This window comes from Rhyacophila brunnea, unplaced genomic scaffold (assembly GCF_057557595.1).
Source record: "Rhyacophila brunnea isolate RB1 unplaced genomic scaffold, BYU_Rbru_1.0 scaffold_6, whole genome shotgun sequence".
NCBI classification, from domain to species: Eukaryota; Metazoa; Arthropoda; class Insecta; order Trichoptera; family Rhyacophilidae; genus Rhyacophila; species Rhyacophila brunnea.
In genome coordinates, this window is record NW_028233276.1 from 40,209,321 (window position 1) to 40,224,055 (window position 14,735).

Consider the following 14,735-nt stretch of genomic DNA (forward strand, 5'->3'; position numbering starts at 1 on the left):
AATGTTAGTTAGTTTTTTAAAAATTAACCCAATGCTTACGGGCCGCACAAAATTGTGTTTTTGCTAATTGCTTTTCAAATGCAAATTAACACGTTAATTAAAAAAATAATTAAAAGGGCACGTAAGTATTGGGTTAATTAAACCCTGCGTAACCAAGCCATAAACGATAATAGTCAAAAATTGTAACCTATCTATAAAATATCTAAAATTATGCTATGAAATCGTACATAGTACTCGTATTAGATATTTTATAGATAGAAGAATATGTTTTATCTGTTATGGTTTGGTTTAGGCAGGGCTTCGTGAATTACCAACTGTAATGTGTATTCTTAATTCAATGAAGACCAATAAGTATGACTGAAAAAGTGGGATTTATTTTTGTCGGATCGCCCATAGTATACCTATACTCTTATAGTTTGGCTTAGACAGGGTTTAATTGATTTTTAAAAACCAACCAAGACTATTTGCAAATTGAAGTCTTAGTTCAATGACAACGACTGACAAAGTTTAGTGTGCATTATTTATGCCGGATTTTAACAGCCTACCTGCATCCTTCGCCACTAGGTATTAAAATACCACATAGGAATAGTAGGATAGGTTACAAGGATTTTTAATGTTTCCATTATTTTTTAAACTAAGAAATCGGCACTTTCTAATTAATCGACCGCATCGTATGGTTTATGGAAAACCGCCACTGCTCTCAAAAATTGTAATATTTAAAATGTGCCACCCCTAAGCGATACTCCTAATGTTACTGATATTTTTTAACCATTAACAACCACTGTTCTAGAGAAAATACTGGATTTTGTATCAATAATATTACACATTCTCCGATTCAGAAAAGAAATATGGTAGTTCTGGTTGTTTGCTGGAGAATATCATTATTCTGGCTTCACGATATGCTTAAAAATATAATCATCAAAGTGAGAATAATAAAATGACTCATTTTTTACAGGACCATTATCCATTTACCGAAAGACGTTTGATGAATTATATAAATCGATAAAAATAGGTGGGATTACAAAAATAATTTCACACTGTCACGTCTCAATAGTGGGGCATAACGCAACCATAAGGTCGCGCCATTTCTCTCAATTCATAACCACGTCTCGCGCCTTCCACCATGTCAAGCGCATAGATTATTTTTGTAGCACTGCTGCTGGATGAGGAAAGGTTGGCCAACACAAAACAGGTATTCTTTAAATATTTACTTGTAGTTTAAATGTAGTTATTTTGATATAATAGTATAAACTAGTGTTTCATTTAAGATATAATTAATGCAGCCCAATTGCAAAATATTAATCAAAATAAAACACATTATAATGTAGTAACCCACGGTGGCCGCGCGGTTTAAGTGTTGGACTATCTTTCCGTGGGTCTCAGGTTCGAATCCTGGGTCTGGCAAGGACACATATTGTTTTTCAATTTGTGTGTGAGTCAGGGTATGGACCTAATAGGTTGAGCAAGTGGCTGACATCCATTTCTCGTAAAAAACAAAAATCTGTTAATACAAACCTCTACTCTGTGGAGGCCTATATGATCCTATTAGGATCGGACATGGTCGGATAATGCAGCCATTAATCAAAATATACATAATTGCAAATTACATTATCACCAACCATTACTTAAAAGTTATGTGAATTCAATATACAAATTAAAAGCTTTATAACACAAAAAATATTTTGTCGGTGTATGGTCCTGTTAATGTGATAGTAAGGAAAGGATGATAAAAATAAATGCCGTGAAAGCTTCCTTTGTAGGCTGCTTTAGGAAAAGTTTCTGAACATGTGATAAACGTCGATTTGTTTATTTCGAACACGTTTCAGTTTTGATAAGTTCAGAAAATATTTTAAGAAGAAAGCTCTCGGGATAAAATATTATGCGAAATGAAGTGTTGAAAAATACTAATTTTAGGTAGAGTATATACTATGATAGTATTGTATTATGAATGAACATGTAGAAACACGTGGCTTGAACGATTTTTTATTTTCTGTTATCCTCAAAGTTTGAAAATAGCATAATTTTGTAAAAAATGTTTCCCAAATTTTATTTAAAGATATAGATATTGTTTTAATTTTATTACTGTATTATTATACAATTCTAAAACTTTTTTTTAAATAACTAAAAGAAATTACATAAGTAATTAAGAATATAATCTTTGAGATGCCAATATCGGCAACTTAGATTGTATCGCATACAGTATCCATATTTTTATAAAGGTGTGTGATGATGGATGATGCTGCTGAGTGGAGTATGAGCAACATATAGAGTATAGAGATCAAGAGTATATGCAAACTTGTAGTTGGTGGCGGAGATGGCGAGTTTTATTTGACAGATTTACATGTACATACAGTTCACCATGTCCGATCCTAATTAATAAGATCATATGGGCCTACACAGTGTGGAGGTTTGTATTAACAGATTTTTGTTTTTACTGTAAATGGATGCCAGCCACTTGCTCAACTTATTAGGTCCATACTCTGACTCATACACAAATTGAAAAAAAAAATTAGTTCTTGTCAGACCCATGGTTTAAACCTGGGATCCACGATGATATAGGCCGACGTTTAAGCCGCGCGGCTAACATGGGACTGATAATTTAGTGAATGTTAAAACTTTCAGCAAAAAAGCAACCACTGAAAATATACTTATTTTATAATCTTTATAATATAGTCTGCCAACCTTGCTATAGTAGTTGTGGGAAGGGTTGTTTCTAATGTTGGCTGCTTAAAGCTTTGTCAGAATATTTTAACAGTGTGCTGAATTTTGTTGACTTTAACACATCATCAAAATGTCTATAGTGAATATTCAAAAATATACCAAAGGTTGAGATGAAGCGCTTTAAGGGCCTATTTCTTTTGGTTCGTGAATTGAGTTGTTTATTTATTGCGACCGAGTCGCTACTTCCCCCTTTCCAGCACCCGCACCCCGTGCCAGCGTTACACTTGTGATTTATCGTGATCGTAGCCGCCCCTGTCAAGCCTCCGTGACGTCCTCTCGCGCGCCGATTGTCTAGAACAAAAAAAAGAAATAAAAACGATAGGGTAGGCTTCGTACGTTTGGCCAATAAGTCTCCACTCTGCCATTCAATGAGACGTGTCCGCGTTGCTACTACTCGTCTCCATGGTGGATGTTAAATTTATCAGCCAAAACATCCGTTTACTAGTTCCTCGTACAAAAAGCATGCTTTACAAGACACTTATTATTATAAAACCTGTACCCACTCGCACTTTGTAAAACTAGTTCTAACCTCAAAGTTTGATAGTAGGTTTTGTATATAACCCTACAACCGACATGTTATTTATTGTCTATGGTGATTTATGGACCATAAACAATAACGCAAACGGAAATGTAACAGTTGTCTTTCGACCTTCCTATAATGTAGTCGACACGCCCCACTGTTCTGTGTCTCTCACCGTATCTAAATTTAAAATTAATGTAAACTATTCAACTCAAACTAAAATCAATGTGACAGTCATTTCTTAGTGCCATGTTTATCCTAAATTTATTACTTCAAAATAAAACCAAGCAAGTACCAACTCTGTGTATTATTCATCACTGCCCGAACATACCATAATATCACACACACCTCAAGCAACCTTCTGAATTAACTAACCTTTAACCTTTCTAACCTTAACATCAGGGGTAAGAAAATATCATCGTCATTCCCCCGATAATATACATACAACGTAAACTAGGTTGAATCGTCTGTATGAAAGTTTGGATGCAGTTTCTTTATCTTTGTGGGGACTTCATGACTAACATGACGAGCTTTTTTCGTTCCCAAAAAACTCCGGCGAAGGCAAAACAAGGAAAATCTATCTCCAATATGTGGTGTGCTGATTATGGAGTCATTGATACGTTTGAAAATCCACAAAATTCTCAACGTCGAACGAAGTTTAATCAACAAAATTGGGGGATTGAACTGGTAAGGAAATGTTAACCATATAAAAGACCACGAAAAAGCAAAAAGAGCTATGTTAAGAAGTCCAACATGGTGCAGGAGAAGACGTTTACATGAATACACAGTTTGCTGTATAGACAGAGTTACCAATTACGCCTGGAGTGCGTAATTGACAAGCGTCCACTTTGAATAGGAATCGATAGAGAGAACCACTCCTGGGTGTTGATTTCTTGATTGTTGTATCTTTTATGTCATAATATAATCCATATTGAAAAAATAAAAATATCTAAGACCGTAGATTTTTTTAAATTTATTTTTTTCCGAGACCGAGGCCGCGAATTATTCAGCCTGCCCTTATTGCTGTCGATTCCTTATAGAAATGTAAAATGTGACACAATATCACTTTAAAATATTTTCCAAGCGAATAGAACCATTTTTGATCGTTATTAAATTATTCGAAATGAGTACAACGAGTATTTAATATTTTGTTTAATTTAAGTTTTTGGTTTCTAATGAACGTTTTGGTAAGAATGTACCAAAGTATTTTCATTCAAATTTATTCATAATGGAAAGTCTAAAGGAGGAATATTAAATGTTTTCCTTTAATGTAATCATTTTACGGCCTTATAGATTGTTTAGTACAAGTAATAATTGAATACAACAAAACATTTTAGCCAAAACAGGCTACTGCTGCACAGGGAACAAATTGTTTAATCAAATCAATTCAGATTCTAGGGGCAGCGTAAGTTTTGAATTAGTAAAATTATTTAGTTCAACAAGTCGAATCGTGAATATACAATACAATATTCCACTAATTCCACTTTACCTTTGCAAACCATGAACTGATATTAAGGCCATATAAAACGTGCGCCAGTTGTTTCAGATACACGATTATTTATAGTAATTACTATAAACAATATTTAACACTGATAAAATTATTATATATTTCAAAACAAATATTGGACTGCAATATTAGTTTTAAATATTTAAAAAAAGAAAAAATTCAAAAAAAAAACCTAAATAATTGTTTGTATAACGTAGGTATTTTATTATTTATATCTTGAGGGTGCGAAGACATAGATCGGTCGATCACGTGATGCGATGCATAATTCTAGAGGTCTACATAAAGTTTATGAAGAAACCCCCGCAGGCCATCCCCGGAAAAGATGGGCAGACAACGTCAAATGGGATGTAGAGCGGCTGAGTGTGACCAAACAAAGAGAGAGAGAGAGCGATTAGAATAGAGAGACATGGAAGATGATTGTACAGTCGGATTGACAGTACAGATTTGAATGGTCTGTAATATAAATCGGATGAAACTGTTAAATAATATGAATATACAATTGGATATTTTGAAAAAAAGATCATTTAGATCCGCCGGAGATTGATATAATAATGAGAAGCTATATTCCTGATACGGAAGTGAAAGTTTACGTGGTATATAAAAATGTGAAGCCCGCAAAGTATTTTTTTCCAAAAGATTTTTCTAGTGGTTATATATTTCTCAGAAGTGTTTTGAAATTATGTAAGTATGTATATTTAATAACGTCTCTGTTCTGGCAGAACACACTAACTGGAGAATACTAGTTTTGAGTAATTTGACTTTAAAGTTGTTCAAATGTTTGAAATGGTCTATCATGTGAGTTTATTAAGTAATCGTAAAAAGGATGACTTTAAAATATAGAAGGTTTCCAGACGGTAGGTAATGTTTGAAATAAGGAACATTTTGGTGTAACTAACTCAATATGTCATTTTTTCGAATTAGTGTCTTCTGCCAGAACAGTGACGATAAAATAATGTGAATTTCTTAAATATTGCGAATTTTTATTCGTTGAATAATATAATAATTAATAAAATTATTAGGAAGTGCAAGTACGTTTGATTGGGATGATTCTGACACCGGTTAGTAACTAAGGTAATATCATAATATTTTGATTTAATATAGAAAAACCGATTGCCAATTAGTAACGCAATCTAGAAAGCGCTTCAGCAGGCCTATTCTAACATACCACTTAACATAAAATAAGCTAATTGTGATAAATATATCACATTACGTTTTCTGGCGGTTAATTATATTAAAAAGTTGACCGTCTGAACTGTCAAAAGTGATATCTTTTAAAGCCCCTCTCTAAGCCGTGCTAACTTTGAGAACAAGACAGAGTATGTCAATTTTACATATTGAAAATTAAGACGCAAGATCCGACTGTCTTGCTGCAATCGCAATGACATAACTAATAAAATTATAGGTTATGTTGATATGTCTGACGTGTCAATACAAAATTCTTGTGTTCAGCTCATTACCGATTAGATGGCGCTGGTTCGGCTTTATCCGCTTGTGTTCGGTATTATCCGCTCGGGTTCGGTAGCACGAACATATCCGAATTTGACCAACATGTCTATTAACCTAAATTTTCCGTATTACGAATTAAAGATAGCCGCCGCTAATTGTTTAGTGTAAAAAGTACCTTCCTTGCTAATTTGGAAGAATGAAAATAACGGAAACGTGCTAAAGTGATAACCGTTAAGAATAGACCTGCAGAGAGTATTGTAAAAACATTAGTTAACTTTTACGAAATTATAAATAGGATACGTATAGCTTAGTGATCAAGCACATGATTGTAAATCCGGGAGAGCACAGGTTTGAATCCTACTGGGTATCGTATTTTAATATATTTCTCAGAAGTGTTCTTGAAAAAGCATACCTAATGAAATCACAAGTTATAATTAATCGGGGACTTTTTAATTTACTTCCTAAATATAATACATAACATATTTTTGTTTCTTGGATTTGATATAGCAAAACCAAATGTAAAAATATAAGTTGGCGTCAATATCAACTGGCTTATTAGAGCATGAGAAAAATCTCAGACTCGATGTTTTCGAAAATTAATCGTGAATTTTATTTTAAAATTTTATCTTGAATTATAGGAAATCTTGTCATATTTCCGCTTTGGAAATATTTCAACGATAACTTGAGAAAATATATTAATTTATTTACCTAGATACTTTACATAGCCACATGAGAATTATTATGAACGAGAAACTGTCTCGTGTATTAAAATTGTTTTCAAGTCTATTAAAACTTTTCAGGTTTCTACAAAATTTATTTTGACGAAGTATACAAAAATTATCTACTGATTTGCTTTGAAATAATTTGACAGGGTGAATACACTTAGGTATATGAAACGATAACAAGAAGTGGCGATATGTATTGATGTACATGGTGTTTTGGGATGCATAGTACTTTTTAGGATATGTAACGTCATGCACATGGTTAATGTTACCAACAGTGGGCTCTTAGGTATGCTTATATACTGCAGTCTGCAATTTAGAAGAGATCTTTATTTAGCTAAGTATTTTTTTCGACTCATACGAGAACGAGAACTCATATGAGAACTCTGCTATTCTGGGCATTGTTGACATGTGTGTCCTTGATAACTATCTTAGAAATAGAGAGCATCCGTTGTTTATTCTCCTAAGGTGCAGAACTGGTAATGCCAATTGAGAGGACGATATCTATGTTCAACCAAATTACTTCGAGTGTTGATGTATTCCATTTGCGTGAGCGTGAGTTTAGGTGGACGCTATTATACAAATTCTTAAAATAGGGTCTTCTTGGCAACCTCGGTGTACTTCTTTGAACTTCTATATATGTATAATTGTATGTTCACTGCTTTTGTATGTTTATAATTTATGTTCTCTTTTTATATTTTCATTTTTACCGCTTTTATTACTTCTTCTTTATAATAATGTTTCATATCATGTTGTGAACGTCTTAAACTTATAATTTGCAATGTCCAAAATATGTAAAAAAATAAATTGAATTGAATTGAATAACCATATTGTGTTCCGTTTTATATTCGTGGAACATTGTAATCGACAATCATTGTTGTTGAGGAGGTTTATTTGTCAAAAGGGGTAGGCATGACGGAGTCTCTACACATTCTAACCATCAGGTAATACGTAATCTAAATCGAACATTCCCCGGACGATGAATCGGCCGATTTGGTCCTGTTCATTGACCACCACTCTTTTAGATTATTGTCTGTGGGAATGGATGAAAAGCAAAGTGTACAAAAAAAGGAAACACAAGAGATGAATAGAATTGGTCGCTCATAATTATTTATAGTGCTTTTCACATAAAAGAATGCCAATATGACTTGTGACGGTGAGATTTGTTATTACATTGAACTATTCAATATTACTCAAGTAATAATAATCATTTAAAATTAAATAATCAATAACTCATTTGTTTTTCATCAGTAATAGGTTTTACATGATCACCTTATTTCCACACCCATTAAAAATTGTACACCTTTTCATTTTAAGACAACTTGTACTCGAACTGTACTAAAACACTATATATAAATCAATATATTTATATAGTAATTGATTTGTCATTTTATGGTAAAACTTCATTATAGTGCTTTGATACCATGATATAATTGTTTTTTTTTACACTATAATCATTTTGAAAATATTAAGGGAGTTAAATATTATATTTTAGCTGCATATAAATGATGGAACTTTCTATGGTGCTGCATATAAATAATTACAAGATAAAAAGAACTTTTTATATACAACGTTTTTAAATTTTCTGTTGTATTATTATGCTCAATAATATGCTCAAACTTGTACTTGATATGAAGTAAATAAAAAACAAACAAACAAACAAATATAGAATACTGAAATGTCATTTTGACATTTCATTTTGATTTCCATAGTAACGCACGTATATATTAATAATTTAGTTGCTAGGACCACCCCCTTAGCAATCAATAATAGTCTTTTACTTTTTACAGATTTTTCTGAAATAACTTTCCATACAAAACAGAATTAACTGAAAATGAATTCAATTCTACTTAAAGATGGCTAAAAGTATTAAAAGAATGTATTGGCATCGTATTCTGATATATTCTAAAACTTTCAAATGTCTAGCTAGTCGGAAAGTTAGTTAAAAATCGATTGAAAGATTTGTACTGGACAAACAATCACCGCACAAACAAGAATACTAGCCAATAAAAACTTTGTAATAAAATAGTTAAAACAAGTTACAGTTTGATGTGAGTGCAATTTTTATAGCAACATCTCCCAAGCTCCTCTAACACCATACTCAGTTTGTATGAAAATTAGTACCTATACAAATTGTCCTTTATTTTGCTTGACTTTCATATTTTTACACTCTATTTCTATATAAGAAAGTTTTCATAACATGTTGAATAACTGTAGTGCTAAGTCATTGGTATTTGTGATATTGTCTTCACGCTCTTTTATTATCTAATAGTGTAAATAGGGATAGTGAAGTTAAAGTCCCTCCACCAAACCCGCCCCGTACCACCCTCGGTCTTAATCGAGAGTATCACGGGACCCATCACTTGGTGATGTGAAGCATCTAAGAATTGGCCTGGGAGTGTCCTGGGAGAAGATGCCCAAGACTTAGATTGCTACGCTCAAAGTGAGCTCTGACTGAGTTTACTGAGTTTACTCTAATGCAAAGTGCCAGGGAGAGAAAAAGCACATGGAAATTACTAAAAAGAAAATGAAAGGGTAAATATTTTTTTAAAACGATACCTTTACACAATATTCCACGGGAAAATATTGATACCTTAGAACAGTAGTTTTCATGTGCGGCCACCAGCGTTTTACAGAATATTTTTTTAAAAATATATTTATAAAATTATGAAATTGGTTGAATACACATGACTTATCTTAAATTTCTTTGCACGCTCAAATTATCCATAATGTGTTTTTGTGATGAGATCATGTGTGAAATAGTCGGTTTCTGAGAATAAAGTCAATTCAAAGAATTGGCAACAATTGCTTTATTAATGTTGTCGATTTTTCCTACTAATGTATACTGTGAGATCATTCAGTGTAATGCACTTCATAAAAAAACAATTATCGAAGCCAGTTGACAAATGTAAACTTAGAAGCAGCCATGCGGCTCGCATTGGAAAAAAGGAGTAGTGAGGAATTTCCATTCGCATTATTTATTATAAATAGATAATATGTTCAAATGTATTTTTTTAAAAGGTCTTGTACAAACAAATTAATCCATTTTTTAGTAAATAATATTTAGTTTTAATTTTTTCAATCACAACAAAAGTGAAATTTGGTGCGGCCACCAGACGTTTCCAAAGAACTGTCAATGTCAATTATGCGACCACAGTTAAATTTCATATGAGAACCACTGCCTTATAATGAGCTAACAACATTACATATTGAGTAAATCCAAAGTGTAGAAAAAAATAGTACTCTGTTAAAAAGTCTATTAGATTTCCAGTTTTTGGTTGGCAGTTACTTTGAATCCCTTTTGTTGTTGTAAAAATCTCCAAGGACGGCAGTTGCTAATACTATAAATGTCGGTGACACTTTTGGGATGAAGCACCTCCCAAAGGGTAAATAAACATTCAAATCCCGGGCTCGTGGTTTTTCCTACTGTCCATTATACGCCGGGTCCCCGGAGATGTTCCAACACTTAGCGTCCTTCCATCCCCATTGATCGACCACTACACTGTTCACGCGCGTCCAAATAATGTGACAAAGGGGTGCTTCACGGGGAGATTATAATATTTTGTTAATTAGGCAACAAAACTATCAAACTTAATTGATTTCACATTGCACAAAAAAAATATAAAACAGATTTCTACCTTTTATACGTAGTTTCAGAGCATTGTTCCAACTATTTTTATTCATTCGAAATTCATTACTGGATTCCGAATGATTCGAATGTAAGGTATAAGCAATATTCGGGAATGTGACGATTTGCCGATACTGATTTGACTACGCTATCTATAATACGTCGAGTTAACTGGACAATTGCCAACTGGGCGTGTATACTATGCCTATTTTTAATCGGGTATAGCTGGTAATTTTTTTGAATATTACTTCGAAAGTTATATTTCGGATTGTGTAATATATTGTGTCAATCAAAAAAGCCCGAGAAAAATCCCAAAGGGTTAGGAAAATTGCTAGATATTAACAATTACTTGTAAAATCTCTGTTAATATATTCTCAACCCTGGTCCATTCGCTCGCTTTTAAGGGTAAAGATGTTTTAAAAAAAAGTTTAAAGGAAAGATTATAAACTTTATGCGTTATACTGTGATTCCTTCGCATTTTATATTATATTGTGAAAGTTAGTCGATGGATGAAAGATACCCAACTATTCAAGAGGTTTATCTTCAATAGAGTTGAGGACAGAAGGATTGTCAAGAAATCTAGACTGAGGTAGTTAGATTGTATAGAAAGAGACATAATATTATTATCATTCCTAAGAACAAAGCAGCGGAAGAAGTTTACGGTAGGTAGAGAGAGTGAGCTGAGTACGAACATTATCTGAATGCGGCCACGATTTACGTTGGCCTGAGTTCCGATTATAAAACACGTTTATTTTATAGAACTCCAATATGAAGCAAAGTTTTTGTTTATTTTACGTTATTTATGTTATTATTGTTGATACCTAGCTGTTTTGTGCAATATTATCAACCAATATACTGTAGAACTAATAAAAACGTTGTTTTAAAACTATAATAATAAATTTTAATTTAGACGGTTACGTATTTCTGATTCTAAATTATTTCGAATAAAATATGCAGATCGTTTGAGCTTGTTACGGGTGTTGCTTTCAAATTCAAATTTGATAGTATCCCTTTGCTTTATGACGTAGTTTTGGACATATGGATCCATAAATAAAGCACATATCAACGACTTTATAGTTATATAGGGAAACCTGACTAGTAAACTTGGCTAGGGTATAAAACCTTTTATTCGGGTTTTAATTTATGGTTTTATTTGTCGCTCCGAAAAGGGAAAAACCATTTCGGCTATTAAATAATAAATTACTATGGTTGATTTCATTATCTAAAAGGGGAAAATTATTGCCCTTTATTTTTAGAACATGAAATTTTCCATTTAAAATTGTCATCATACTGTTACGTTAATAAATTAAAAGACCGCCAAAGGAAAGGTCATTTAAACACCATTTTCTTTTTACTTTATGCCAATAAATGTTTTTTTATTATTGTACCTATTACTTTTATACTAATAATTTTATAGCTTGGTTTAATGGTTTAAAGTTGAATGATGTCATGTAATAATTATTATCAATTCAGATATCATCAACTTCAGGGGTTCACAAAGTGTGTCCCGTGGGCCAATTATGTCCCGCGTGACTTTTTGATGTGTCCCGCGAGAGTTATTTTAAATCTGTATTATTTTTTATTCTTCATATCGAATATTAAAAATTACATTTGGAATTAAATATCCTCTGGCAAGAATGAATGCTCCAGAAAATCTGATCCTAGATTGCAGGATTTAGTATCAAACAGACAATTAATTGCATAAATCACATATTGAAAACAATTAAATATTATTTTTTAGTATATTCATAGGAGTAATAATAATGTACACAATGAAATATTTTTTTATATTTTTGCCTTATGATTTATAAGAACAGAAAATATTTACAAAAGAAAGGGCGGCCTGCTAAATATTTTTGATTTCAAAATTCTCCCTTTGACGAAAAAGTTTGTGAATCCCTGATCTACTTGATAGATTTTTTTTTGCAACATTTTGGTATTGCACGCAAAAGCAGAAAAAATCGTTCCTCAAAATCAAAAATGGAAATGGGCAGTAACATAACTCAGAGAGACAATCGGAGGATAAATCTAGTCATTCAATGATAAGCGAGAGGTAGAAGACGTAGATGACGCTGGATAGTGGAAATTACCGAGTTATACCGTCACCCAGCCATTAATGATGTTATACATAACAATATATTTTTCAAATTTCAACGAATAACTGACAAATTTATTTGAGCATGTAAGATTATTTATTGAACATACATAATTTGAAAAACCACAGAAATATACCTGTTAGAAAAAATCTTGGTATAAATATGGCGTATGATATGACTAAAACCTGTATCCGCTGGATAAAAAAAACTATTTTGTTTTTAAAAACAAATAATCTTATTAACAAGATTTGAGTTTGTAAAATTAAAAACACCTCAGTTATATATCAATTCCATTTTTATAATATGTATATTACTGAGTTATTTCCAAATTACGTACTTATATATATGTATAACAATCTTGTGATTTTCAGACTTGAATGAAAAATAATTTACGTAATTAAATATTATGTGCGGAGACTTGTACGTATGCAGTTCGCCGTATCACATTTCACCGTGAAATGTTGTATCGGAAATATATGGCCGTATATCAAAGACCGTTTAACCTCTTTGGGTCGTAAATAGTACTGACATAAAACTCACGTCTAAATAAAACACGGTTCTTGTCGTTTTACAGGAAGCCAGCAGTAAAAAAAAAATTGAAAATATCCAATATACCGGATTATTTGTTAGGTTTGGTTAGGTTTTCATTTTTGAATTCATGGATTTTGCCAAAATTAGATATGAAAATTGAATTAATGTTCATATTGAATCTAATAAAATTGGAGACCGTATAGTATACGTGGCCATCTCTTTCCGATAAAAAGCTCTCGCGAACTGTGCTACGGTGAAATATTTTACGTATAATTTACACGTAACCATTAAATATTGATTATAGATATTTTGGTTGTAACATTATTAATTTATCTACCTACTAAAAGACGTCATTCTTAATTAATAGCAATTAGCGATTTTTTTCCCAACCATGTCCGATCCTAATAGGATCATTTGGGCTTCCACAGAGTGGAGGTTTGTATTAACAGATTTTGTTTTTACGAGAAATGGATGTCAGCCACTTGCTCAACCTATTAGGTGCATATTCTGACTCATACACAAATTGAAAAACAATATGTGTACTTGCCAAACCCAGGATTCGAACCTGGGTCCCCAATTTATTGTTTGAGGCACTCAGAGGATAAAACCCGCGTCCCATACGGATCTCACATGATGAAGCCGTTAAATATGGATGTGAGCATTCTGCCTGTATTAACTACTATCATCATTAATTATTCGTATTTTATTTAAAAAAATTAAATGTAATGGGATAGTCATCACGGAAGTTTAACAGTAGAATTGAATAAAGGGGAATTTTATGGTACATAACGAATCTTAGAGCATTTAAATAATTTAAAAAGTACATAAATAGTAAAATTATTTTTATAGAAAACGTAGTTAATGAGTCATAAATAAATGCGCTATAATTTACAAAAAGAAATGTGGGAATTTCCTCTGAAGTCAAATTAAAAAATATTTTAACTAGTGATTTTCTTCCTATATAATAATTATATTTTTCTACCTATATACTTATCTTATATAAAAATAAGTTTGTTTATACAAAGAATAAGATTTATATTCCGTTAGCTTAATATCAGTTAATTACGTAAATGTTCAATGTAAAAGATATTTCCTGGCGTAATATATCCAAAATTTTATTAATTTCAAGATAAAATATTTTTCCTTATCCATTTTTATAAGATTATTATATAAAAGATTTTTGTTTCTTTACGAGTGAGTTCCCATATATTTTGCGTACAAAGCCATACAAAGCTTGGCCTTTAAGAGCAAAAACATGGACCGTAAGTGAAAGTAGTGGATCGAACGAGGATCGATGCTTTGATATGTAGTGTATGCTCGAAATTGCCAGGCGTATCAAAAAGTCATCCTTGAAGAGCTAAGGATATAATATGTGTATAACTATGTCTGTAATGAATTTCATAGCGGAACTATAGCTATCGTCGTCTTATTCAAAAGGCATTATGTTCTCAGACCAGGGGCTCCACGTTCGACTTTTGGTGAGGTCACAATAAATATAATTATGTAATTTGATCAAATTAGCAAGTTTCTGTGATTCGTTCCACTACTGCAAGTATTCAATAAA